Source organism: Gekko japonicus, unplaced genomic scaffold (assembly GCF_001447785.1).
Source record: "Gekko japonicus isolate JY-2015 unplaced genomic scaffold, Gekko_japonicus_V1.1 scaffold77, whole genome shotgun sequence".
NCBI lineage: Eukaryota > Metazoa > Chordata > Lepidosauria > Squamata > Gekkonidae > Gekko > Gekko japonicus.
In genome coordinates, this window is record NW_015161405.1 from 88,685 (window position 1) to 116,175 (window position 27,491).

Consider the following 27,491-nt stretch of genomic DNA (forward strand, 5'->3'; position numbering starts at 1 on the left):
CCACTTTTCTTCTAAAATGCAAAAGATGGGGGACAGAAAAGAACATGGAACCTATCTATGAGGAAGGATAACTAGATCTGTGAGGATGAAAGTTCCAACTTGTTCCATTAAGAAGGAGAGAGTTAGGTGCTCTGATGACAGCAAAAGGGCCAATGGGGATGGGGGTGGTCACATATGTGCAGTCACTGGATGACCCTAGTATTTCATGTTTTAGACAGTGAAACTGCTACTCTTTTCAAATACTAGTGATAGATCACCAGCTATAATTGCACTGTGTGCACAGAAAGCAAGCCAGTATCTATATTTTGCTGAATAATGAAATAGGTTGAAGGTATGGTCTGAGAACAAATGATAGAGGACTCTTGCTCCTGTTAAAATTGTCTGAGTCTAGTCCATATCTGGCTGGGATATCTCTGTCTTGGGAACCCAGAGCATGCTGCTGTGGGCAAAAGGTGGGACATCATTAAAATGAACTATTGCAAAATTATTCTGCTTTACCCATGCTTCCTCAAATACCTTTTTTCAGCCTCTCTAAAGTCATCCAGATCAGGCTAATGTTGTCCATTTAAGTTTGCTTAGCTCATTTTGACAGTCTTCCATGATGGGAAGGACATAAATGAAACTAAGTTTATTTCAGTTGTATAATTGGATTTGTCTAAATTACATGTGAACCTGAATCCAAATGTAAGAAGTCTAAACATCTGCAGTTTCAGTTGCAAAACTGTAATAGTAAAGGTGGCTGGATTTCAAGCTGTCTGGCTCACCATTTTTTTTCTTTCTTTCTGTGCTTCTTTTTCATTTTGCCAGTACTATGAAATAAAAGTATAACCATAAAAGGCAAACGGAAAAGGTCAATGGTTAAAATGGAAGTCACTCAGTCAAGTTCCTGCTCGTCTAGCGGATACTTCAACCACAGTGGCATTTTGTGTTAAGGTCAAATATTACCCCTAAGCATTCTGAGTATCAACTGACTTTAAATGCATTGTGTTATCTTCTTTTAACATGTGTGACTGTGTATTGCAGGGTTGGGAAAAATGGGAAACAAATTTAAATGTTCAAGTTAATTTAAAACATTGGGAAGACTGAACGGAAGATGGAATGGAACCAAAAGGTTAGTCGTATTTGATGGCTTTTAGAGGAACATTGTCATATGTTCATTTTGCTAGGCAGAACTGTGTTTCTGTTCCCAGTCTAGCTTGCTTACATCTTTCTCTTAGCTTCCACATGAGGATTTCTCAACCTGGACAGTGGGAAGTCCCCAGATGACTTCATAATGCCAATCTGTGCACAGCTCCTTTGGCTCCCATTCTCCTCCCCCTTACTTCCCATCCCCCCCAGAATAAACCTCATTTTTGGAGGTTCAAATGGAAAACAACAGTGTTGCTGTGGGTGTAGCATTTGCCCAGATGCTGCCTCCTAACCACTAAAAAGAAGGGGTGGGGCTAAGTTCCATTTTCAAAAATTCCATTTCACCCCCCCCCCAGTCCTCTAAAGGAAATGTCTTCTCTTTACCTGCTAAACTCTGTTGTAGAGGTATAGTGGGGTTTGGGGCCATAAGTTGGTGTCCCAGCAAAACTGCCATAGAGTCTGAACTTTTGCAAAGTTAAGATAGGGGGGAAAGAGGAGGAGGAGATGGGGTGGCAGCAGCAGCGGCATGAGAACTGGGGTAGGGAGATGCTCCTTCTGTCCTGCTTGTTCCACCTTCCTTGCTGCTGCCATGATAGGGTCCCATCTGAAAGCAGCCCAGGTCTCCCTGTACATACTGTTAAAGGCGTACCAGTACTTTGCAGGCTGTTTCACCCCAGATGCGCTAGTTCATTTCCAAAACAACATTCTGTTCCTAAAATTCAGAGAAAAAATAAGAACATCATAAGGAGGACTGAAGGAGAGCAGGTTGAAAAGACTCTATACCAGTTGCCAGATAGGAAATGACAGAAATGTTATATTGAACTCCATTCTTTCAGTGACAGAGGGCAACTATATGGATGGAGTTATATCTTCTTGTGCCAGACAGAGTAAAAGTGCCACATATGATTGTGAGATCAATGAGTCAGGTTGCTAGAAATGGAATTTATGGCTAGGATTAATTCCTATTGTAGTACTAAAGGGAAAGTACTTCTGTTTGTCTTCTGAAATATCTTCCAGGGACTCAGGAAATGAAGTCGAGCTTATTTATGGGTCTCTGTTGTCCTCCTCAAAGTGTATGATTTTGGGGGGGGGGGGGAATCAAGAATGTTTGGAGAGCCAATATTTCAGAGATAGTTAACTCAATACAAACATTCCATGCACAGTTGATTAAATGAAAGGCAGTGCTAAAAACATTCTATCTATAGGACATATTTCACTCATTGTGCAGACCTGGCCTGAGGCTTGTTTAAAAAAGCACCAGATGTTTCTTTGAGAAATGTGTTTTTGTGTGTGTGATGACAGATGCTTTTTGAAATCACCAAGTATGTAATAGCAGGATTCGCCATTTGCAATCAGGAAATTCAATTTGTTTCCTCGAAGGCAAAATGAAGGCTTTAAAAATGGCCATAGAAATGTTGCATGTAGCCCTGCTGATATAATGAAATTCATTTCTCTACTTTTTCCAAGCTACTGCTAATGTAACGTTTTCTTTACATTTGTTGTAATTCCCCCCCTGAAATGTAGATTTACCTTTCATGCTTTTCACCTCAGATGTCCTTATCATAATATTTTTCACATACTGATCATATTGTTGCTGTTTTGGTGAACTGTCAGAAGAGTCGTGAACTTGCTTCTAAATAATTATCAAAGAAGAGCTGTGATTGATGATGGTGTCAGGTACTGATTTTGAGATCCAGCAAAAGTTTGTATCAATGGAAGAGGGAGCATTTTTTAACATGTTTCCTCTTTCCACTGCAGAACTCCAGCTCCCTCTCCTGCTGTTCCTGGGGGGGTCCTCTGTCCTCTAGAAGCAGTATTGGGGGTGGAGGGGTGAGAGGTGGAGGGAAAGAAGCTTGCTCCACTTCCATAAGTGGAGATTTTTCATATAATCTAACTTATATGCTCAGTGAGAGGTGTTTATTTATTATGTATTTTACAAGTGGGAGCCCATGAAACTCATGGGGAGGAATCCCAACTCCCTCCCCTTTGTGAGTCCAGCCCAACCACCTGTCTTTAAGCCTGGTGGTGGCAGTGTCTGAGAGCTATTCCGAGCCTGGAGTGGCTCCCAGTGCCTACTACAGCAGCTGTTCCCAGTGCCCACTGCCACAGCAGGTGCCAGAGCAGCTCCTGGCATCCACTATCACTGTAGCAAGGCCCCAAATAGCTCCCTGTGTCTGCCCTTGCAAAAGGGCCCAGAGCAGCTCTTGGCATCTGCTGCTATGGCAGCACCCTGAACAGCTCCCAGTGTCCACCATGGTGGCAGGGCCCAGAACAGTTCCTGGTGACCACTGCTATTGCAGCAGGGCCTGGAGCTCCTGAATGGCCTGCCATGGCTCCCAGGCTCCACCACACAGGTAAGGAAAGAGCATTCTCTGTGCAGGAACAGACAATGCAAATCATTATAGATAATGTTTTGGAGAGCAAGTGGCACAAAACACAAAAAGTAGGATATCAGGAATGAGGCAGGCAGAAAAAAACTGGGGAAGCTATCTTCTTGTTCCCTTTCATTTTTACCTGTAGTGTGTTCATTTTCAGTTCTAGTTTGGTGTAGTGGTTAAGTTTGTGGACTAACTGGGTTTGATTCCCGACTCCTCCACTTGCAGCTGCTGGATGACCCTGGGCAAGCCATCGTTCTGTCAGAGCTGTTCCCTCAAGGACAGTTCTCTCAGAGCTCTCTCAGCCCTGCCTACCTCACAGGATGTCTGTTGTGAGGAGGGTAAGGGAAAGAAGTTTGTAAGCCGCTCTGAGACTCCAAGTGAAGGGCGGGGTATAAATCCAATCTCCTCCTCCTCCTCCTCCTCCTCCTCCTCCTCCTAGTTGAGAGACTCTGGGCAGCTTATGGCATCATACTCTTCACCATCCTTTTGGTGCTTACTATTCATGACTGGCAAAATGGTGGAACTGGAATGAAAATGCCCAGTGTATCTGCTCACATAGGCTCCATTCTGTGCTTGACACCTTCTTTTGCTTATTGTATTTAAGCAATTGGCAGGTCCCTGTCTCTGCAAGTTTTGTCTATGATGCTTTCCAATTGTGTCTTCTGTTGTTTTCCTCTCTTCAGTGGTGTACGAAGAGCAGAAAATTCCATTAGTTAATGTTACCCAATGAAGAGAATATAGTTGTGTATCAGCATTAAACAGATACGTATGAAATCATTGCCAGATGTCTCTGAGTATAATTTTATAAGAGATAAAAACCATGCATAGACGAGTTTTTCAGCATGACTGTTCTAATTACTTTTTAAAAACAAACTTCAAATACAGTATGAATAGATTCAGCTGAGAGATCTGAGTTGCTTTCAGTGCCAGGTAGAGAACAGAGAGTTTCCAAGACTGTGTGTGGTCTGATTTAATTTTCTTTCATTCTGCTGAATCTTTGAGTAAAGCAAATAGATCTTTGCTTACCAACAATCGGTACAACAATAGTATGTTGTCCAGTTGTTTGCAAGACAAAACTGAAATGGTAGAGCAGAACAGAAAATAACCACTTTATTCTATATTGGACAAAAGGTGAAAAAAGTACTGATAACAAGTACCACCAGATATGCTCAAAAAGAAATATTCAATATACCTCTGCTGAAACCTTTTTCAAGTGCAATATAATAGGACTAGCTTTGTAATCAGAGTTTTCACTAAAACTGAAGTAAATGAAATTGTGCTGTATCTTGGCTGCAAGCTGTTTGAAATGTAAACTGAGAAGAGGAGGAGGGGAGGAGGAGGAGGAGGAGATTGGATGTCCTCAGGTACATCCTCTTTCTCATATCTTCTAGTAAGAAAACTGCAGAAAAGAGTGGACTGAAGAAACCATCAAAGTCCCTCAGCTCTTGAAGAAGACTTCTTTGCTCTCCATACAAAGGAGCTATTTGCTCCTACTTCTCAGCTGCTGCCTTCTTGGCCACAGTGCCATGCTCGGTGTTAGTAGAAGACAGTAAGAATCCAGTAGCACCTTAAAGGCTAACAATATTTGTGGCAGAGTATGAGCTTTCATGAGTCACTGCTCACCTCTTCAGATACCACGAAGAAGGTCTCGCCGGAAGGAGTCACTATGAATAAGAGCTGTGCCGGAAAAAAACAACGCCGTGCCAGGAGGTGAAGTGCCCACCATGAAGGAACCGGGAGAAGAAAGAGAGAGCCCTGCTGCCTGGGTGCTGGTAGGCTGCCCCTGTACAATTGTGGCCCTAGATAGGTATAACTACGGTAATTACATGTAAACCGCTCTGAGCCTACGGGAAGGAGCGGTATAGAAGTTGAACAAATAAATAAATAAATAAATATAAATGAGCAGTATCTGAAGAATCTGAAGAAATGAGCAATATCTAGGGTTGCCGGGTCCCCTCACTGTTCTGGTGGGGGGATTTGAGGGGCATTCTGGGGATGGACAGGGATGTTGTGCAGAGGATGCTCTGGTTTTGGGGCAAACTCTATGGTAAAATTGGACTTAAACCATAGAGTTTGCCCAAAAACCAGAGCATCCCCCACACAACGTTCCCAACATGATTTTGTTAGTCTTTAAGGTGCTACTGGACTCTTGCTATCTTCTGCTGCTACAGAGAGACTAACATGGCTACCCATCTTGATCTATGCTCAGTGTTGACAGTCTCATTAATTTTTGGCACAATGAAGCCCTCACACAGTTCCTTCATCTCATAAGCTTATCTGCAGTGGAGTACCACTCCCTTTCAGGAGGTATCATGTCAGTGTCACTAAGGAGAAGGCGCTAACTCAGCAGCAAAGCATGTGCTTTGCACACGGAAAGTCTTAAATGAAATTTCTGGCAGTTCCAGTTAAAAGGATTCCAGGTAGCTAAACTGGGGGCCCCATCAGAGAAAGCAGTAGTGGCTAGATGACCCAATGTTCAGGATAAAGCTTCATATATTAATGACTTTTTTTTTTTGCATCTAAGGACCAGTCCTAATCAGGTCTTCTTGGAAGTAAGTCCTATTTTATTCACTAATCCCAATAAATTGTTTTTAAGATTGCAGTTTAGTGAATACTTCTTTGGAAATGTTCCCCATGTAATGACCACTGATATTTACCAGCCTGTTAGCCTTGGATGATGACCACAGCATATCAGCCAAGCCTTCAGATCAGCTGCACTGCAGTGATGTCATATGGCTGATACATCCATCTCCTCCTTTCTCCTCCCATTATGTTAGGTGAAACAGAGATGAAGATGAAGTGTATCATGCGTAGCATTCCTTAGGCAGCACAAAACATGATCTAGGGTGGCCAGTTCAAAGGAGCCCACTACAAACATTGTTTATGGATAGGAATACCCACAATCAATCCTAAACACAAAAGTTATCTTTTACATTACGGCTGGATGGGCAAAGACAACAAAGATTTAATTCTCACAAACAGCAGAGAATATGGTAAATTGGTGTGCCAACCATATCCCAATTACTTCAAACTGCAGGAAAAAGAGTACATAATGAGAAAGAAAATTCGCTTGCCAGTGAGGAGACAAGGCTAGAATCCTTCTCGTAGACATGCTAGTTTTCTAGCTATATACATGAGTATTTTATTTATATGCAGGACCACTTTGTCATGTGAATCCCAACCTTCAGTGTCTCAAGTCATATCTATTGTTTGCGTAAGCTAAACTGAAGTAGGAGGAGCAGGGGTCATTTTGTAGAAAAAGAGCTAGGGGAACTCATTAGCATAACTCATTAGCATATGCCACACTCCCTGACATCAGGGGCCCGGTGGTGGACCTGCAAGGCCAGCGGGAGTGCGAGGAAGCCCCGCCAAGGCCCTCCCTGGCCCCAGGCAGGCAGGGGTGGGGAGAGGCGGGGAGGAAGCAACTTACCCTCCCTCTTCTCCTGCCTCCTCCTGGCTGAATGGGGGCTGGAAGCGGGGCGGCCAGAAGCAGGGGGCGGGGCTTCGTCATGTGCCCCGCCCCCTGCACCTCACCCGAGGGAACTGCGTTCCCCCGCGATCCCCCCCGAAATGACCTCTGAGGACGAGTGTCAAGTTTACGTAGCTCACTATTGCTGCATAACAGAACTGGTCATGGAACTCAATGACTAACATATTATGGGGAGAGTTGAAGCAATATCAGACACTCCGTTGTTAAATTAGGAGCTCTTCAGTTATTACGAAACTCTCTGGAAGATTCAAATGGGCATAATCTAAAACAAACAACAACAACAAGAAAACCAGCAAGAGGGAATACAAGCATATCAAATGAATCATGGTAGGTATGCACGCATCATTCAGTTAAAAATACCAGAATTTGCATGAAGTTTTTCATTAGCATAGTAAATCTTATGGTCTGTAGGCACAAAAAGAAGTACAAGGGTCATGGCTGTTTAATCAAAGTAGTTTTAACTATTTTTAGACAGGCAAAATAGAGCAATGTCTCTGCAAGTGACTGAGACTGCTAACTTCTTGGGGGAAGACCCATAGCCACATTAAAAGACCTTTCTCATCTTCCACCCACTTGCACTTCTGTTTTGTTTTAGGGAGTCAATGCATCCATTTTCAAAGTTCAGTTCAGTCCCAGACTCTTTTGGGCACGGCCTCTCAGTGCCTTCATTGCTGGGGTTGTCGTATTGACAAGCAGCTGTTACGTGTCTTACTTATTCAGCCGAAGTCGGCAATCTCCACTTGAAACGCCAACGCTCAGATCAGATGGACAACTTTGAAAGGAAATGGCTTTCCTCTTCCAGAGGCTAATCTAGCCATTTATCACCCCAAGTAGCTTAACTTTGGCACATGTTCCAGCCCCAGCCTCAGCCCCAGCCAGAACTTAGGTCCTGAAGTGACTTTCCAAAGGTCACTGAGGCTTAGACAGAACAGCGATGCATATGTCTATGTTTGCATGACAATATCATTGGAATATGCTTTTATGTTTTTCTCTAACTGCCTGCTTAATTTTGTTATTGTTTTTGGCACTTTACCTTGGCATGAGATGATGGTTGATGTCAAGGAGATCAATGAAACCTTTTTGACAAAGGAGTTAGTGATTCCCTTGCATATTTGTTTGTGTCATGGCTGGCTCACCTGAAAGATGCTCTCTGTTCTGTGTTCACTGAAATGAGGTGGGTTTTTTTTCCCCTTCCATACAGCTATATGCATCTCCCTTTTGGGATGGAGGAGCTTCAATAATTTGAAGCTGGATATTTGACCTCTTGAAAATGCTACATAAATCCAGGAAGATTAACTTAGGTATACAAGCAGATGGATAGAAATGTAATAAAGATAAAAGGCTGTTTGTATGTGTGTTTGTAAGTCTGCAGTTCTAATTGTGCTTACTTGAAAACGTTCTGGAAGAAGTTAGTGAGTCTGATCTCTGAGTTAATTTGATATGTTCAGGACTGCAAAAGAAAGAGTTTGACTTATTCAGAACTTTTTTCTACCAAATTTGCATCATTCTCAGGAATCTTTTGGTGAGGCTGATTTTTACAACCCCCCCCCCCCAAGAGGCTGAAGCTGGGAGCAGTGCTCAGGGGTATGTAGCTTCTAAATAGTAGTACTTGCTCTAAAAGGTAAAGGTTCCCTTGCTCGAAAGCCAGTTGAATCCGACTCTAAGGTTGCGGTGCTCATCTCCGTTTCAAAGCCGAAGAGCCAGCGCTGTTCGAAGAGGTTTCCGTGGTCATGTGGCCAGCATGACTAAACACCAAGGTGCACGGAACGCTGTTACCTTCCCACCGCAGCTCCGTGCTTGCTCTAAACATGTCCTAATGGAAGAACTGATGCTAGGCTTGGCTCAGCCACACTTGACATCCATTTGGCCTATCAACTTGGCAACCCTGGGGGGGGGGCACTGGCTGTGCAGGAGAGAGAATAACATCTGCAAAGAGACAGGTATCTGATTACTGCTTTAGTTCCTGGAGTGGGCCTCCATCCCACTGTGTTCTTTTCAGTAGTGTACACATTAGAAGGGGTCAAGTGCCATTTGGGCCAGGCAAGCCAATGGAGGAGACTTGTGCATGCTTCCTTCCTTTAACAAAAAAAAGTTTTATATTTGCAGTCTTCACTCCTAATCCTTTTCTGCTAGCATTGACTGAGCCTGGCTTATTGATGCTTCCACAGCAGCCGCTTCTCTATTGAGCATGAGTAACTCTTTGTGGTAGGAAGTGGCTTCCTGGTTTAAATTAAGACAGCACCCTCACTGAGGTGGTAAACGTGGACTGTGTGATTTGAGACTGCAGGTGTGGGCTCACTAACTGACTGCTCCTCTGTATAAAAAGTCCCTGCATGTAGAGAATAATGGGAAATGTATGAAAAAGGCTAGGTTGGAATGTTCTGCTGTGACGTCCATGGAATTATTTATATGGAGACGCCTTCTCCCGCAATCTGAATAGGGGTGCCAGGTCCCCCCTAGCCACCAGTGGGCAATGGGGGATAGGGTTGCCAGATCCAGGTTGGGAAACTCTTGGAGATTTGGAGATGGAGCCTGGGGAGGACAGGGACCTCAGTGGGGTACAATGACATACAGCCAACCCTGCAAAGCTGCCATTTTCTCCAGGGGAACTGACCTCTGTAGTCTGGAGATGAGCTGTAACTCCAGGGGATCCCCAGGTCCCACTGAGAGTCTGGCATTCCTAAATCTGAACCATCTCACCAAAAAGTTGTTTTTTTAAAACCCGCAGGAATTCTTGGATTTTTCAGCCTACATCCAAGTAAGGAGAATTTTTTTTCAGAAAGATAGGGAAGGAAACGGGGGAGGGAGTTGTGGGTCAAGTGACCAAGTAGCCAGATGAGGTCATCACTGAGTTTCCATTTGGGAAATATCCTTGTTGTCAAAGCACTCCAGCAAGGTATCCCCTACACCACTGGCTCTTCATGTGAAAAAAAATGTTGTTCGAGCATCTGTAGACTAAAGCAAATGTTGTCTTGTGAACGCCTATGAACTGTTGGAACAGTAACGCTAATCCATATGAGAACAATACATGAGAGTGGTATTCCTCTGGGGTAGGTTGCTAGTTGACTGGTCATGTGATCCTGCAGTGGGCTCTAGAAGGATTTAAAACCAAGGTTATATTTCAACTGGGCTGTTCACCAGAGCTGAGGGAAACAGTTCCCTAGCAGCTGCCATGAGTTCTAGCAAACAGTCCTGACTCATATTGAGGCCTATTCCTTGGTAGAGAGAAGTGAGGAACTGTGTGTCAGTGGTAGCACATGCTTTGCAGGCACAGAGTCCTAAATTCGATCCCTGCCATCTGAAGTTAAAGGCACCTCAAGCCCAGCAGTGTCTTGTAGGGTTTGGGTTGCAGAGAATATCCCATCCCCCACCACTGTGCCGCTCTTAAGGGAGGCAGGGAGGAAGCACCCTTACCAGAGAGTGTTGGGAGGCTGCAGTAGAGCTCCCAGAGCCACAACTGCAGCACTGAACTGGCACATAGCTACAGAACCTGGCACAGGCCACAGTGACAGCTGCATCACTTGCTGGCACTGGGTTCTGCTAGCCACTTAGTTGCTGCACACCTATACAGTGCTGCAGCTGTGGCCCTGAGAGCTCCATCACGACTTCTCAACGTCTGTCAGTAAGGGTGCCACCTCCCGTTCTCCCTTTAGTGGTAGGGGCTGGGATATTCTTAGCAACTCACCCCACTCGCTCAGCTGCTCAGAGTGAACAGTACCCAGTAGGCAGAGCAATGTTCTGAGTCAAGTAGCTTCATGTGTTCATTGTTTTTTCCCTAACTGATTCCCTATGGGGCTAAAGAAACAATGGTGAAGCCTGGGATGAGAAGACTAACTTCTTTCCCTGCCCCCCAAGTTCTTCATTTTGGATTTTAAAAATCTGGAATTCAAAGCCAGTGATTCTGATAGTGTGTCTCGAAGAAATTCAGTGCACAAAAATAATTTAAAAAATAATTAATTTGCGGCTGAATTTTCCTTTGCAGTTATCGATGCAGCTTGTGAGACATTGGCCCAGAGTCAATGCTTGGCTGTTACTGCCAAGAGGAACTGGGGACTCACATCCATCCACAAAGGAAATGTGAGAGGGGGCTTCATCTGGGGCAGCTATGTCAGCACTGTCTGGCTGCTGATTGGATAGCTGTGCCCTAGGTGAGTGCAAGTGTTAAAGCTGAAGGCAGCATAGGGTACACAACATCCCACAGAGTATTGACTTTAGTCAGTGATCAACACTTCCCAAGGTCAGCTGTATCGAAATGGATGAGCCAGAAGACAGTGTCCTGACAAACCAGAAGAAGAAGAGGAGGAGGAGGAGATTGGATTTATACCCCTTCACTACCCAAAAGGAGTCTCAGAGCAAAGATAACAAACAGTGCCATTCTAAGCAGAGTCGTACTATTCTAAGCCAATTGACTTCAGTGGACCTACAAGTCTGTAATGCTGTTTAGGAGAGTACTGAAAGTTAACTTCAAGCAGGATGAAAATCAATCAGCAAACAGTTGTTTTGTTTGTTTGTTTAAGTAAGAAAGATGTTCTGGACATAAATGTCTTAATGTTCTGGTCTTAAATCTGGTGTTACCTACAGTTGGCTCTTTTGGCAACTCCAACACTGCCTCAAAAATCAAGAACAAATCTACATGTACAAGGAAAAAAAGAATTCCAAGTTATTGGTTTGAAGAGTGGTATGTGGCACCTTTACCATAAAAGTCAACACCAGCCTGAGCATGGAACAACTCAAAGAAACAGTACAGGATCAGTAAAAGTGGAGAGAGCTGGCCCATAGAATCACCAAGAGTTGGACATGACTGACTGGCTAACAACAACATATGGTACCTTAACTAGATACAATGACTATCAAGATCATAATGGTATTTTCTTTAACACCATCTGGTCTCACTTTATAGATATATCATATATATGTCATGGAACTGGAAGTCAGTGGAATACATTGTATATTCCATTGTGTAAATGATCATGGAATCTGGCCCCAAGTGTTTTTCTGCTGTACTCATCTCTTTCCAGATATATCCATTTGCTTCCACAAATCATATAAATGTGTAGGCCTAGCTTCCTGTCTTTCATGGGGCATCTGTATTTTGAAATGTGTTGGAGATCTGTCAATTCAATATGAGAACTGAAACAGATCTCTGCAAAATCTGATTTTTTAAAAACACCCATCACAGACATAGGACTAATCATCCTCTTTTAACTGTCTTGAGGTTTTTCTATTTAAATGTCAGATGTTCCCCCCTTCTTGCAGACTCAGACTTCATCCTGTAGCTTCTTATTACTGATTACTTCCAACCATAAGCATTGAGTTTACAGGATTCTTTTTCCCCTTCAATTTTTATCTATCTGACACTCAACGGATTTCTTTTTCTAACTATACCCAACCCTGAAAAGCCATTAATTGACTTAGCTTCAGTTTAATGGTAAAGGACATTTAGTGATTTGACCTTCGTTGGGTTGAGCAACAAAGGAAAAGGCTTTCAGTGTAGACTTCCATATGCAACCAGCTGCTGGTTTTTCTTCCTTTAATTCATTATGACTCATCCAGTCAATGTAACCATTTTACCCAATATTTTTTCACAGTTATGTTTACTTGACTGACTCCTAACTGGAACCATTTAGCCAATTTTTTTGAGGACATTGACTGAAAAGTCTTCTACATTTTAAAGGGTTTAAAATTACACAATCAGCAGGTTTTATTTAGTGATTCCCTGACCACTGACAGCTTGGCCTGTTTCATATTGTGAAATGTATAGAGCAGTAAATGAGGTAGCATTACATGCACAAATTTATATGAAACTGAGGCTGCGGTCACACGGAACATTAGCCACCCTAGTCAGACGGAAGACATGCGGAGTTTCCGGATGCGATCCCACCAGCACATCTGGGAAGCGTAGCACACCCGGGGCTCAAACGAGGCTTCCCGCTGAAACCGCGCAGCAAAATACTAGTACCTAGGAGGTACTAGTATCCGGAAGCCGCGGGGCAAGGGCAGGCGTCGGATCGCGTTTCCGGAGGCATCCGGCGCCCGCCCATGTCCCCGTCCTCGCGAAAACGTTTTTTCCCCCAGGTCTTCGTGGATGCGCAAAAGCACCCTACCGAGCATGCGCAGTTGTGCTGTACAGAAAAAAAACTATCCAGTTTGCCGAACCGCGCGCTTCGTTTTTGCGCGCGGGATTGTGCCGCGATCGACGCCTCTCCCTTCCCACGGGATCTCCACGGTACCTCCACGGGAGGTCTGGTCAGGTAACGGCGCCTTAGTTTGCCCCGGGGCACACTGCCACGCTTCCCCCCCGCGGTTTCCTGCTCGTGTGACCGGGGCCTGAGATTACAATCACTGTGATATTCATAATTTGGAAGATAAATGAAGAAATAATCTCACTTTCATCCCCTGTTTTAAGAGACGGTTGTTACTTGTTGTCTGTTTTACACACATTTAGGAAATAAGCAAGGCAATCATAAACAAAGCAACACCCTTTTAAATCCATTAAGGTCAGTGGGTTTAGAATAGTGTAACTCTGTTTAGGATTACACTATTAATCTGCATTCATTTTCCAAAAGATCATTCAAAGCCTACAATACTAACCTACATTAATGAGTGTGATATACTCAGGGTAATTTAGAACTGCAGACATGAATGAAAGTAAACCTAGTGATCTGAGAGCACATTATAAGGTGAAGAAGCCTTCAAATAAAATGTGATCCTCAGTGCTGTACAAAATTCTGTTTCTGATCTGAAAGCAGTAAAATCTTCAGTTGACCAAAATCATTGGCAATTTGATTAAGCTCAATATGCAGAAAGGGTGAATAACTTTCAGAGAAACATATCTGATTTTGCAATATTTAATTCAATGACAGGCACATGGTTCAGGGTGGCTTTAGAAAAAGAATGGGTGGATTCAGATGATCATATGAATAGTGGTGTGATGTTTGAAGTTGCTGAGTGAAGGAATTCATATCTAAGTAGGCTGAACTAAAGAAAGGACCCATCATTTTGGTGAACTTCAAAGTGACCATGGTTCAACACGCAGGCTTGTTAAAAGTCAGGCAGCATCAGTGACCACTTTCAATCTATGTGTAAATCCTACAAAGTGGTACTGGCAATGGTGACTGTTAGATCGCGCTAACAAAGGACTCGTAGAGTGATTCAGCAAGTGATTCAGCTTTATTGGAAGTAACGAACAAGCACTAAACTCAGTAAGAAACCAGAACAGAAAACAGTGGGAGCTTATGCTCCTTTTAAACATAACCGGGCTAATGTAGCCACGCTTATTTACAAATAACAACCAATGAGATTGCTTAGTTAAGGACCAATGAAAGTCTTTCCCTCGCAGGGAAAAGGCACAGTTCAGATTGGTCGCTGTTACGAAGCGACCAATAGGAAGTTCGCTCAGAGGAGCCTGGTATGGCTCGAAGCTTAACATAGGAGTCCTATGAGGTGATTCATGTAATCGTTTCAATACATTACAATTCCTCCCCACTAAGTTAAGTCATCATCCATTTGTTTTATTATTTACATACATTCAAGTCACGCTGTTGTACATCAACTGTTCCAAAATACTTTATTACACTCGTAGTCTTTTAGATAAGTTGGCATCTGCCGCGTACGCTGAGACCTGCGAAGCGGTGCAGGCTCTATGGGCACACAAGGTTGTGAGTCACTGTGGGGTTCACTACAGCCTGGTTCAGGCACAAACTCTACTGGGGTTTCAGCCCCGCACCCAGGGGTCTGCCCTGACTCGGGGACAGTACCGGGCCCTTCGGTACTCACCGCCTGCTCTGGGGGTCTCCACTCAACATCAGGGAATTCAGCCGTCGGAGAGTCAGCGCTGTCCTTAGCCCAACGTCTCCTTAGCTGATCTATGTGGCGCCGCCATACTCGACCGTCAGCCAACTGTACCACATACATGCGAGTACCCACAGAGTCGGATATTACCCCAGGAAGCCATAAGTGACCATTAGCATAATTCCGTGCAAGAACCTTGTCCCCTTTTTCAAACATTCGTACCTTCGGTTGTGAGTCGGTACGCTCGGAATGATCGTCAGTGAGATCCGGATGCAACCTGTTTAACCGAGTTGTAAGCCTCCTCCCCATTAGCAACTCGGCCGGACTGCGGCCTGTAGCACTGCAGGGGGTGGTGTGCTGCCGCAAAAGAAAGGAGCCCAGCCTCTGGCTCCAGTCCCCTTCGTCCATTTTCCCTAAAGCCTCTTTTGCCGTTCTTACCATCCGTTCGGCCTGGCCATTAGACGCCGGATGGAAAGGGGCCGAAGTCATTTGGCGGATGCCATTACTCGTGAGGAAGTATCTGAACTCCTCAGAAACAAATTGAGGCCCGTTGTCACTGACGATGACGTCAGGCAACCCGTGTGTGGCAAAAAGGCGGCGAAGCGCATGAATTACGGCTAGTGAAGTGGTCGACTTCATGTGTACAACTTCTAACCATTTAGACATTGCATCTACGACAATCAAGAACATTTGCCCTTGGAGAGGGCCAGCAAAATCTATATGCAACCTGGCCCAGGGTTTCCCAGATGATTCCCAGGCTTGGGGTGTAGCGTGTGGGGGATCAGGTCTAACCTGCTGACACTTGGAGCAGACTCGCACCCACTCCTCGATTTCCTTGTCCAGTCCTGGCCACCAGACATACCCTCTGGCCAATGCTTTGGTGTGCACCATCCCAGGGTGACCCTCGTGCAGGGATTCCAATACTCTCTTCCTGAGCTGGGCAGGGACCACCACCCTATTGCCCCATAGTAGACACCCCTTGGAAATCGAGAGTTCGTTTTGGCGGCTTTTGTAAGGTGCGAATTCAGGCTCAATGCTCCCAACCGGCCACCCCCTCCACACCCAGTTAAGTACTCGGGAGAGAATGCAGTCCTTGGCCGTCAGTGCCGCAATGTCCTTGGACGACACTGGTGCCTGGGGGAGCTCATCCAGAGCCAGGACCTCACACGCAGGGGCAGGGTCGGATCCCACACAGGGCAATGGGCATCGGCTAAGGGCGTCCGCATGTCCGATTGCCTTCCCAGGCCGGTGTTCGAGGTCATAATCGTACGCCTGCAAAAAGAGCGCCCATCTAAGCATACGTGGGGACATTATGTTTGGCAACTGCTTATCGGGCGCAAAAATCCCCAGTAGCGGCTTGTGGTCAGTGACCAGCAAAAATCGTCTGCCAAAAATAAAATCATGGAACTTTTTGACAGCCGCTACCAACGCCAGACCTTCCTTGTCTATCTGGGCATAGTTCCTCTCTGCCGCAGATAAAGACCGAGAATAAAAAGCGATAGGCGCTTCGCTCCCATCAGGCATCAAATGGCTCAAAACTGCGCCTACTCCAAAAGGTGAAGCGTCAGCAGCTAACACCAGGAGCTTCTGATCATCGTAGTGCGTCAGCACGTCATTAGATGTCAACAGCTCCTTAACTCCCACAAAAGCCCGTTCCTCAGCCTGTCCCCATTTCCATTTAGCCTCCTTATGCAAGAGCATGTGCAAAGGGGCAGCCACCGATGCCTTATGCGGTAAAAACGCATGATAAAAATTGAGGAGTCCTAAAAATGCCTGGAGCTCCTTCTTACTCACCGGCCTGGGGGCGTTCCGGATTGCAGCTACCTTGTCGTCCGTGGGGTGCACCCCGTCTGCATCGATCCGGAATCCCAGGAACTCCACACTGTTAACTCCCAGTGTGCACTTAGACCGTTTAACCCTGAGCCCTGCGTCCTGGAAACGCTTTAAGACTTCCTTAACACGGGCTATTAGTTCCTCTTCAGACTTCCCGGCTATTAATACGTCGTCGAAGTAGGGCACCGTGCCTGGTACCCCCCTCAAGAGTTTCTCCATCAAGCCTTGAAAAATTCCGGGCGCCACATTTACCCCGAACTGCAGGCGATTTACCTTAAACGCGCCTCTATGGGTGACAATCGTCTGGGCTTCAGCAGCCTCAGGAGTGACAGGCAACTGTTGGTATGCCTGTGCCAAGTCCAATTTGGCAAAAATTTTCCCTCCCCCCAAGGAAGCCAGAATGTGGCTTATAACCGGGACTGGGTAGGAGTGTTGCTGTAACGCCTTGTTAAGGGTGCATTTGTAATCCGCGCATAAGCGTATGGACCCATCAGGCTTGACAGGCGTTACAATCGGGGTTTCCCACTTACTGTGAGGAACAGGCTCCAAAACTCCCTGTTCCACGAGTTTGTCAATTTCCTTCTCCACCCTAGGCCTGAGGGGAATTGGGACCTTCCGATATTTCAACCTGATTGGCTTTACGGATGGATCAAGTTCGAACGCAACCGGGGGCCCTTTGTACCGCCCCAGACCCTCTGCAAATACATCAGGGAACAGGTCATACATCATATCCCATTTATTCTCAAGCGTTTTGTTAACTCCTGAAATACCAATGCCTAATGGCTCAAACCAATCCAACCCTAGTAAGTTGACCCGGTCTCCCTCGGCAATAAGAAAAGATAGCTTAACACATTTCCCCTTATACTCAACATCCGCAGTGTCCCGTCCGGCCAGGGGAATTCGGTTGCCCTGGAAGTCGGACACTCGGGTCTCCGCAGGCTGGAGCCGCCGTCGGCTTCTGGTTGGGAACAACGCTTGCCAGGATGCTGCAGAGATCACTGTCACCGAAGATCCGGAGTCCACCTCCATGGTGCACGGTCTGCCGTCGAGGAGTGGGGTCACGGTGATCTTGCCCTGGCAACTGGTGCGATTGATGACCGATGCGCTTGATAGGGATGCTGTCACCGAGTAGCTTGCTTCTGGTGCTGATGATTGCTGCTTTCCCCGGGCGTTGGGTGGTGTGGTCTTCTGTGCCGTCCTGCTGTTGGATGTAGGGTCCTTCTGCGCCGACCTGCAGACTCTGGCGAGGTGTCCACGCCGCCCACACGCTCTGCAGTTTACATCTCGAGCCCAACAGGAGTCGCGCTGGTGTTTCCCGCCGCAGCCGGAGCACGGCTTGACGCTGGTAGTCTTCGCTGGGGTCCGCTTGCCTCGGACCGCGTTGACGTCATCGTCCGCTTCTTCGCCCTCGCTGTCTCGCTGAGAGTGGACGCTGGGCTCTGCCATCCTCTGGCGGACCTCCCTTGTGGACTTATCTGCTGCTTCTGCGGCCACGGCCTCGTCGTAGGCCACTGCCCAGGTCAGGGTGGTGCGGGCGAACAGCCTCTGTTGCAGCCTCTCGTCTTTAAGGCCACAGACGAGACGGTCTCTGAGGGCTTCCTCTACGTTGTGGAAGTTACACGGCCGTGCGGCTTTGCGAAGGGCCGCCACGAAATCCGCGATGGTCTCGCCTCCGGCCTGGTTCCGCTTGTAAAATGCGTGCCGGCAAGCAATCTCCGACGGCTGTGGAGAATAGTGAGCCTTAAGCTTCTCAGTGATGTCAGCGTAGGTGACAGTCTTTATATCAGTTGGGGCCACCAACGACCTGGCTATGTCGAAGGTCCCCTTCCCGCAGGAACTCAGGAGGCACGCCCGTTTCTTGGCCTCGTCTGTAATGTCGTGTGTCTCCAGATGGAACTCGAACCTGGATAGGTAGGAGTCCCAGTCTTCTGAGGAAGGTTCGAAGCACTCGAACTTCTGGCTTCCAGCCATCGTGGGAGACTTGGGCACCGGAGCTGGTGGCGCCTCCGCCGGATCGGCTGCTGTGCTCTGCTCGCTTTCTTCCGAGTCCGAAGTGTGGATGTCCGCAGGGCTGCCTACCTGCTCTAAGATCCCATCCTCGTCGCCAATTGTTAGATCGCGCTAACAAAGGACTCGTAGAGTGATTCAGCAAGTGATTCAGCTTTATTGGAAGTAACGAACAAGCACTCAACTCAGTAAGAAACCAGAACAGAAAACAGTGGGAGCTTATGCTCCTTTTAAACATAACCGGGCTAATGTAGCCACGCCTATTTACAATTAACAACCAATGAGATTGCTTAGTTAAGGACCAATGGGAGTCTTTCCCTCCTAGGGAATGGTATCGTTCTGATTGGTCGCTGTTACGAAGCGACCAATAGGAAGTTCGCTCAGAGGAGCCCTGGTCTGGCTCGAAGCTTAACACGGGAGTCCTATGAGGTGATTCATGTAATCATTTCAATACATTACAATTCCTCCTGGTATGGCTCGAAGCTTAACATAGGAGTCCTATGAGGTGATTCATGTAATCGTTTCAATACATTACAGTGACTGAGGGGAACATCCACATTCAAAGGCACTGAACCTCTGAATCTCAGAGCTAGGAGTCAACATCAGGGGAAAGCCTCAGCCTCTATGCCCTATTACTGGCCCTCCAGAGGAACTGATTGGCCACTGTGTGAGGTAGGATGCTGGACTAGATGGACCACTGGTCTGATCTAGCAGGGCTCTTCTTATGTTCTTATGGTAGTCACAGTACAAGGATTGATTTTAGATGTGCTTCATTGGGAACATCGTCTTTGAAACAGCTGACCCTCTGCTATCATGAACTAACCTGTTTCAAAAGCAGTTTGAAATAGTAGCTAAGTATGTATACAGCCAGAATGTCATTATCTGGCTAAAGGTGAAAGAAGAAGATACAGAGAGACTCACCTCATCAGCTGAAGAAACCTTCTTAAACTAATAGGCCAGGCTGGATCTGCTTGTATCCGGTAAAGGCTTCCTTTTTGGTTTGAGAAGTAAAGAGGCTTGCCCTTGATGCCTGGCCTTGGCTCAGCACCACTTTTGACTATACAGACTATATAGTCATTGTAGAAACTCTTCATATCATACAGTAGTGGAAAGTGCCATCACGTTGCAGCTGACTTATGGTGAGCCCACAGGTTTTCAAGGCAAGAGACAAACAGAGGTGGTCTGCCATTGCCTGCCTCTGCCTAGCAACTCTGGACTTCCTTGGTGGTCTCCTATCCAAGTACTAACCAGAGCCAACCCTGCTCAATTCTAGGAGCTGACAAGACTGGGCTAGCCCAGGTCATTGAAGTCAGGGCATATAAGTAGCAAAACATTGCAAACTCTCTGACTGTTGTGATATTGAATCTCTGCATCATGGCAGTAGCTAGCAACAGGCACACACGACGGCTTGCACTGATTCAGCTGCAGTAGCAAGCAACATGATGTGTGCAGAAAAGCCTCATTTGCCACTGCTGCCTACCTCCAAGAAATTCCATGACAGCTAGCTCCATGGTGCTCAGACGACTTCTAGGATATTGAGAGCTCTACTGCATTGTGCCCATGGCCCATTTCCGTTCTGCCTGTCATTTAGTGATCAGTTTCACAAACTGAATAGGCTATGATGCACAGTCGCTGGCCTTAGCGAATGGGTAGACTTACACTCTGCAGTATGGGTGTGCAATGGGCTAACTAGTGCTTCCAGAACAGTACCACAGTTGTGACAAAATCATATGATACTACAATGCTTGCATCTTCTAGCTGGAGTGTACACTGTTGCTTTGAACTACACCATCTCTTAGGTTTCCCACATATAGACTGAGCACTTAAAGGACATAGCCTCAGCATGAGCCAAATGGACATGTCTGCACAGTTTGCTGTAAGCAGCATCTGGTATGACAAGATACAATATGTAAGTAGAACTTTTAGAAACATGCTAACATGCTCCCCTAGTTTAACCTTGTCCGAAAGTTCACAAATACGTCAAACAACCATCTGCCAAGCAATTCAAGGGAAAATACTGCCTATCATATTTCCCAGTGTATATAAATTTGCCTTTTATTTTGTTGTATCTACCTACTTGCTTCTAAAGCAAGAGCTGAGGGGGAAAATCTGCAAGACATCATCCAATAATTCTTGAAGGTCCTTTTAGGAGGTGCTATATAGCCATTTTATTTGCAAGGGCTTTGGACAGAGTATAAGCCGCAGGCATTTTCTTGTGGAGTGGGGTTAATAGGTTGCATTGTGTTGGATTTTAATTTGGAATTGCAAACTGCCTTGAGCAAGGAAAATGCAGGATATAGATGTTTAAATAAGCAAATAGCATAGTCAAATTACCTTAAAACTGTCTTTCACACATTTTCTTGGGTGGCTGTTTCTACTGATTCCTTTGGCCCATGACATCTTTCAGCATGGCAAGTCCATCTGATGAGATGCTTGGGGGGGAAATGGACATCAGCCTCTTCTGGGGTCAGCACTTCCAATTTATTTTGTATTTTGGCTTATTTAGCTGATGTAGATGCCACCTTTCCAACTCCAGAGCAACTTCCTTTAGCTATAGAGCTGCTATATAAGCTCTGTTGTGTCAAAGCAATGGCATTTATTCCCCCACCATTTACAAATCATATCACTGATAGCAGCCACTCTACAGAGTATAACATACGCTTCAGGAAAGATAATGTTTCTTAAGATACCCTCTCAAAAGCTGAGTCTTGTGAAAGCTTATTCTGTTTGACACTGGTAAAAGGCAAAAGCCCTAGTTAACACAAAGTGACAGCTGTTTATACAAGCAGACCCTGGTTGCTTTAATTATTGCTTCTGGCAGGATAGTAAAAGTTTAATATTTCCTAAATCCTACTGTAGTGTCTGCTAGCTAAAGGGTTACTCAACACAACCTATCATGAACTCAACCGTGTTTGGGGGTAATGAGAAATTAGTTGATACGAAATGATTGATGGCAGTGTGAAATGAATACACATGAAATGTTGCCTTGCTATTATTTAATACTTTTAGTGTGTGTGTGTGTGTGTGTGTGTGAAGTCCCATCAAGTTGCAACTGACTTATGGTGACCTCAGCAAGGGGCTTCCAGGGCAAGTGAGAAGCAGAGTTGGTTTACCACTGCCTTCCTCTGCAGACTCTTCCTTGGTGGTTCCCCTTCCAAGTACTGACCCTGCTTAGCTTTTGAGATCTGACAAGATCAGGCTATACCTTCCCTACCACTGATTTTATGTAAGAAATCATAAGGCAGCTCAAAGGCAAAAGATTAGGTGTCTGAAATACATCTGATGAACACATGTAACTTTTCCAGAGGGCACAATATATTCTCCTATGAAAACTACATTGGAATCCCCTCCCCCATAAGTAGGGGCTTCTGCCAGGTACCTCCCTGGCAGATTGTGTCCACTGTCAGGAAATCCTTCCACACAATGTAAATGCAACACATTCCCTTACTTTGGAGCCTGATGTGTACATAAGAAGCCCACAAAATTTTGAATCAGGATATTAGTCTCTACAGTTACAGCTTCTTTTCTTTGTTGTTAAGGTAAGTTGCCTTTTGTAAAAAAAGTGGCAAAGCTATGATTTATAAATTTCTTTGCATCATTAATGTTGATTCCAAAGAAGCCTTGCAAGAATCATATGACTCGTAACAACTGGCTGTAAGACAATGTGGGGCTAATCCTTGAAGAGAACCCCAAAACTTCAGCTCTAGCAACTTGTCTTCTGATTATTATAATACAGGGGACATTGTGGTTGCCTATTTCTTTCCCTGCCCAGTTTATGGTGCTGGTTACAACCTTTAAAGTCCTGAACAACGTAGGATCCAGATACTTGCAGGCAGGGCTCTTTTTGTAGAAAAAGCCCAGCAGGAACTCATTAGTATAATAGACCACACCCAACAGCAAAATCTATTAGCATATTAGGCCACACCCTGACAGCACCGCTCATTAGCACATTAGGCCACACCCCCATGTTACCAGAAGTGTGGTCATCCAGCCACACTCACCTTTCCCTTCTTATTCTGTTTACCTTGTTTGTTGTCAAAACCCAGGGCTTTTTTTGTAGCAGGAACTCCTTTGCATGTTAGGCTACACACCCCTAATATAGCCAATCCTAATGAGTTTCTGCTATTGGGTGTGGCCTATTATGCTAATGAGCTCCTGCTGGGTGTGGCCAACTCGGGAGCCAGCCGTAACTCCGTTCCTGTGCGTTCCTGCCCAAAAAGAGCCCTGCTTGCAGGACTGCCTATCCCTACATAGAGCTGCTGATCACCTTAGGTCTGCTCAACATCTCTTTTCGAAGGTGCTTTCCTCTCATGAGGTATGTCTGGTCTTTGTTGAATCAATGTTTTTTCCTGTAGTAGCAACCACCCTGTGGAATTGCCTTTCTACAGCAATCCTATGCAGAGTTACTCCAGTCTAAACCCACTGCTAGTGAGGCTTTGTGAGTTATACAAGGCTATTTGCATCAAGTTTTTGGGTGAATCCTGACAATGTGCCAATGGTAGTTGTCCTTGTTTTCGAGTTTAATGGGCCTTTGCAAAGTTTTAGTGTCCTTGATTGGTTGATTTTTTTTGGCTCAGAGTCATTATTGCTATATTTCTGAGATAGTATTTGTATGTATTCCGAATGTAAGCCACATCAAGTGACAGAAGTGGAAGGATACAAATGTTTTAAATAAAATAAAATAAAGCAATGTGAATTCCAGTTCTAATTATAATGGCGTTACCACTGTTATTTTTATTTTGCATAATGTTGTGAGTGGTACAGTAATGCAAAACATATATTTGTGCAATATGTCACTCTTTTGAAAAGTGGCTTCCAAGCCCTCCACTGAGAGGAAAGTACACTCAAGCTATTCGAAATGGAATCTAGAATGAACGCATATCTCAGAGAGTGACGGTAATGGAATCTCTCACAGCTGAGCGGTATTACAGAATGATATTCCCTGTTGCTTGATGAATGTGCATGGAGGCTTAAGTGTTGATGTGAAGTGCTGGCAAATCATGTGGGAAGTGGAGATGCTGAATGTCAAGATCCAAGGCATTACACCAGCTAGCAACAGCTGTTGAGAAGGAAATATTCCTTGGCTTGGGTGTGGACTGTGATATATCATACTATGGAGAAAGAAAATAGCAGTGCTGATGGGTTGGCTTTCAGAAATAAGTGGCTCCAGTTTTGTATCCAGAGTGAGATGTGCTTAGGAGTAATATAAAAATGTACATTAAAAAAACGTAGAAAAGAAAAAGATAAAGTAGCCCTTCATACAAACTTTGGTTTGTTGTTAGCAGGTAAAGGAGAGTTAAACTAAGATATAGATAAGTTTCTTGTGATGAGTTTTTGTGCTCGTCTGCAGTCTAGAGATTGTTGGAAAGAAGCAGGGTCAGGTATCCCCCCCAAATCTATGTCCTTAAAGAGGTTTTTCAGCTGCACAGTGCTTGACATGATCAAGCTATCATGTGTTAAACTGTTATCACTGTATGAATTACATGTTAGCTCAAATTCATCCATGGGTTCTGACTTTTTGCTCTGGCAAACTATCACAGCCTAGTATAGTCACTCCTTTTTAAAAAAACAAAACAAAACCTATTCCTGAATATTTAGGTTTGTATTTTGACTTCCAGTAGATTGTGCCCTCACATCATGTGACCTGGCCATGCAATGATGTTTTATTTATTTAAATAGTCTCACTGCCATGTAGCTCACTGACAGTGCAACCTAAGCATAGTACCCCTGCTAAGTACATAAGTTTCAGTGGATTTACAAGGGTGCAATTCTGTTTAGGATTGCACCGTGGGCCCCAATATAACAAAATGTTTGAATTAATTTTATTTTTAAAAAGGGATTGCACTGTGGGGAACCTTGGGCCAGTCTTTATCTCTAAGCAGTCAGGCTGCCAAATTTCCTGATCCAGTGGGAGTCCTCCAGCCAGACAGAGCCAGTCCCCCTCACCATTTGATACGGTGTCAGGGGGAAAGGGGGTAGTATTGCTGTCACTCCAGTGGTACAGTATCACTTCTAGAGCAAACCTAAAAGTGACATTATCACATTGGGGCAATACTAGAGCATTGCCCCAATGACATCATTTCCAGGTTCACACTGGAAGTGACACCATGTCCCGCCCCTCAGTGTCTCCTGCCAGTTGCTAACCCTGGGCTTGCAGCCCTTCTCAGCAGGGGTGTATTGAAGTTAAATTCGCTGGAAATCCATGTTAGCCCCCTTTCCTACAACTCCCTGGCAGTAGGTTGGTGTCCAAATAAATAAATACAGTTCCAAATACATTTGGGAAAAAAAGCATGCAGCTGCAGTTCAGAGCCTTCAGTGGGCACCTGGAAACAGATATTACACCTTAAGAGCACAAACAATCAGGAGATTATACCAAAGATGTCCTGTTGAGAGGAATGGACTTTGAACAGGAGGAGTTCCTGTTTTTAGAGCTTAATTCAAGGTGCTGGTCGTTGTACTTTAAGCCCTTCATAGCAAGGGACCTACATATCTGAAGGACCATCTTTCCCAATATCTACCCATACAGCACCTTTGATACTAACTTGGATCAGTCTTTTCTGATTAAAACAGTCACAACTCAGTCTCAGCTCCCACCACCTTGCTAGCAGATTGGGGAGGCTTGCATATGCTGGCAGTTTAGCACTTCACTGTCAGTGTGATGCCATGCCTCTGTAATCCCCTCACTGCAAGTGAGGGATGTTATGTATTAACAGCATAACATGAATCGCTCAATATACTTTCCATGTTGAGCTTCGAGCCGGCCAAGGCTCCGTCAGTGCGAACATTCTATTGGTCGCTTCAAAACAGCGACCAATCACAGAAGAGCTGTTCCCTGAGCGGGAAGGACACTGATTCGCCTTTATCTATGCAATCTGATTGGTTGTTATGTAAATAGTAGGCGTGGCTATATTAGCCCGGTATGTTTAAAAGGAGCCCAGCTCCAATGTTAGGTTGTTCTGATTCCTAAATGCGTTTGTGTGCTTGTTCGAATAAAGCTGAATCACTAGCTGAAATCACTCTACGGGTCTTTGTTAGTGCGATCTAACAATTGGCGACGAGGATGGGATGTTAGAGCAGGTAGGCAGTCCTGCAGACATTCCCACACAGACCCAGAACGAAGGCGAGCAAAGCACAGCAGCCGATCCAGCGGAGGCGCCACCAGACCCGGTGCCCAAGTCTCCCCCGATGGCTGGGAATCAGAAGTTCGAGGCATTCGAACCATCGTCCGAAGATTGGGACTCTTACCTCGCCAGGTTCGAGTTCCATTTGGAGACACACGACATCACCGAGGAGACAAAGAAGCGAGCATGCCTCCTGAGTTCGTGTGGAAAGGACACCTTCGACATTGCGAGGTCGTTGGTGGCCCCGACCGAGGTGAAGACCGTCTCCTTTGCGGACATCACAAAGAAACTGAAGGCTCACTTCTCACCGCAACCTTCAGAAATTGCCTGCAGGCATGCCTTCTACAAAAGGAACCAAGCGGCAAATGAGACCATCGCAGACTTTGTGGCGGCCCTTCGAAAGGCAGCGAGGCCGTGCAATTTTGCGGATGTGGAGATCGCCCTCCGAGACCGATTGGTATGCGGCCTTCGGGACGAGCGCCTACAGCAACGACTATTCGCCAAACCAACGCTGACATGGGCTGTGGCATACGAAGAGGCGGTTGCGGCAGAGGCGGCCGACAGGTCCACCAAAGAGGTCCGGCAGCGCCAGGCGGCGACAGAACAGCACGTCCACTCCCAGTGCAATGAGGAAGAGGGCGTTGATGCGCTTGAGGATGTCAACGCGGTCAAGGGCAAGCGGACCCAAATGAAGACTGCTCCTAGCAAAACCTGCTCTGGTTGTGGCGGGAAGCACCAACGTGAATCCTGTTGGGCGCGAGACCTTGAATGCAGAGCGTGCGGACGGCGTGGGCACATTGCAAGGGTCTGCAGAGCGGCAAAGAAGATTCCAGTTTCCAAACCCAGTGAGAGACGACGTGCCCCGGCAAGAGAAGCATACAGCCAAGTGACAGCCACGCGGACAAGCGCACCAGTTGTCAACCGCACCAGCTGTCCTGGAAAAATCGTTATCACCGTTCTCCTAGATGGCCGACCCTGCTCCTTCGAGATCGACTCAGGATCATCGGTTACCATCGTTTCAGCGGAGACGTGGCAGAAGCTGTTTCCGGACCGAAGCAAGCGGCGGCTGCAGCATGCGGACATGCGAGTGTCTGATTTCCAGGGCAGGAGGATTCCGTTGGTCGGCAGAGACACTGTGAACGTTGAGTATGAGGGGAAATGTAAAAAATTGTCGTTCTTAGTTACTGAAGGGGACCGGGTTAACTTGCTGGGGCTGGATTGGTTTAGCCCTCTGGGTATCGGAATCTATGGGGTAAATAAGCTGTCTGAGAATAAATGGAGCATGCTTTACGAGAGGTTCCCTGCAGTGTTTGGGGATGGGTTGGGGAGGTATAACGGCCCCCCCATCTCATTTGAACTAGACCCAAATGTGGCGCCCATAAGGCTCAAATACAGAAAGGTACCAATACCTATTCGGCCACGGGTAGAGAAGGAGCTGGACAAGCTCATAGCACAAGGGGTTCTGGAGCCAGTACCGCACAGCCGATGGGAGACCCCCATAGTGACGCCAGTGAAGCCGGACGGGTCTATTAGAATATGTGCCGATTACAAGTGCACTATTAACAAGGCACTTCAGCAGCATTCATATCCAGTACCAGTGATCAGCCACGTCTTGGCTTCGTTAGGGGGTGGTAAACTTTTTGCTAAATTAGACTTGGCCCAGGCCTATCAGCAACTGCCTGTCACTCCAGAAGCGGCTGAGGCGCAGACCATAGTGACTCATAGGGGGGCATTTAAAGTTAA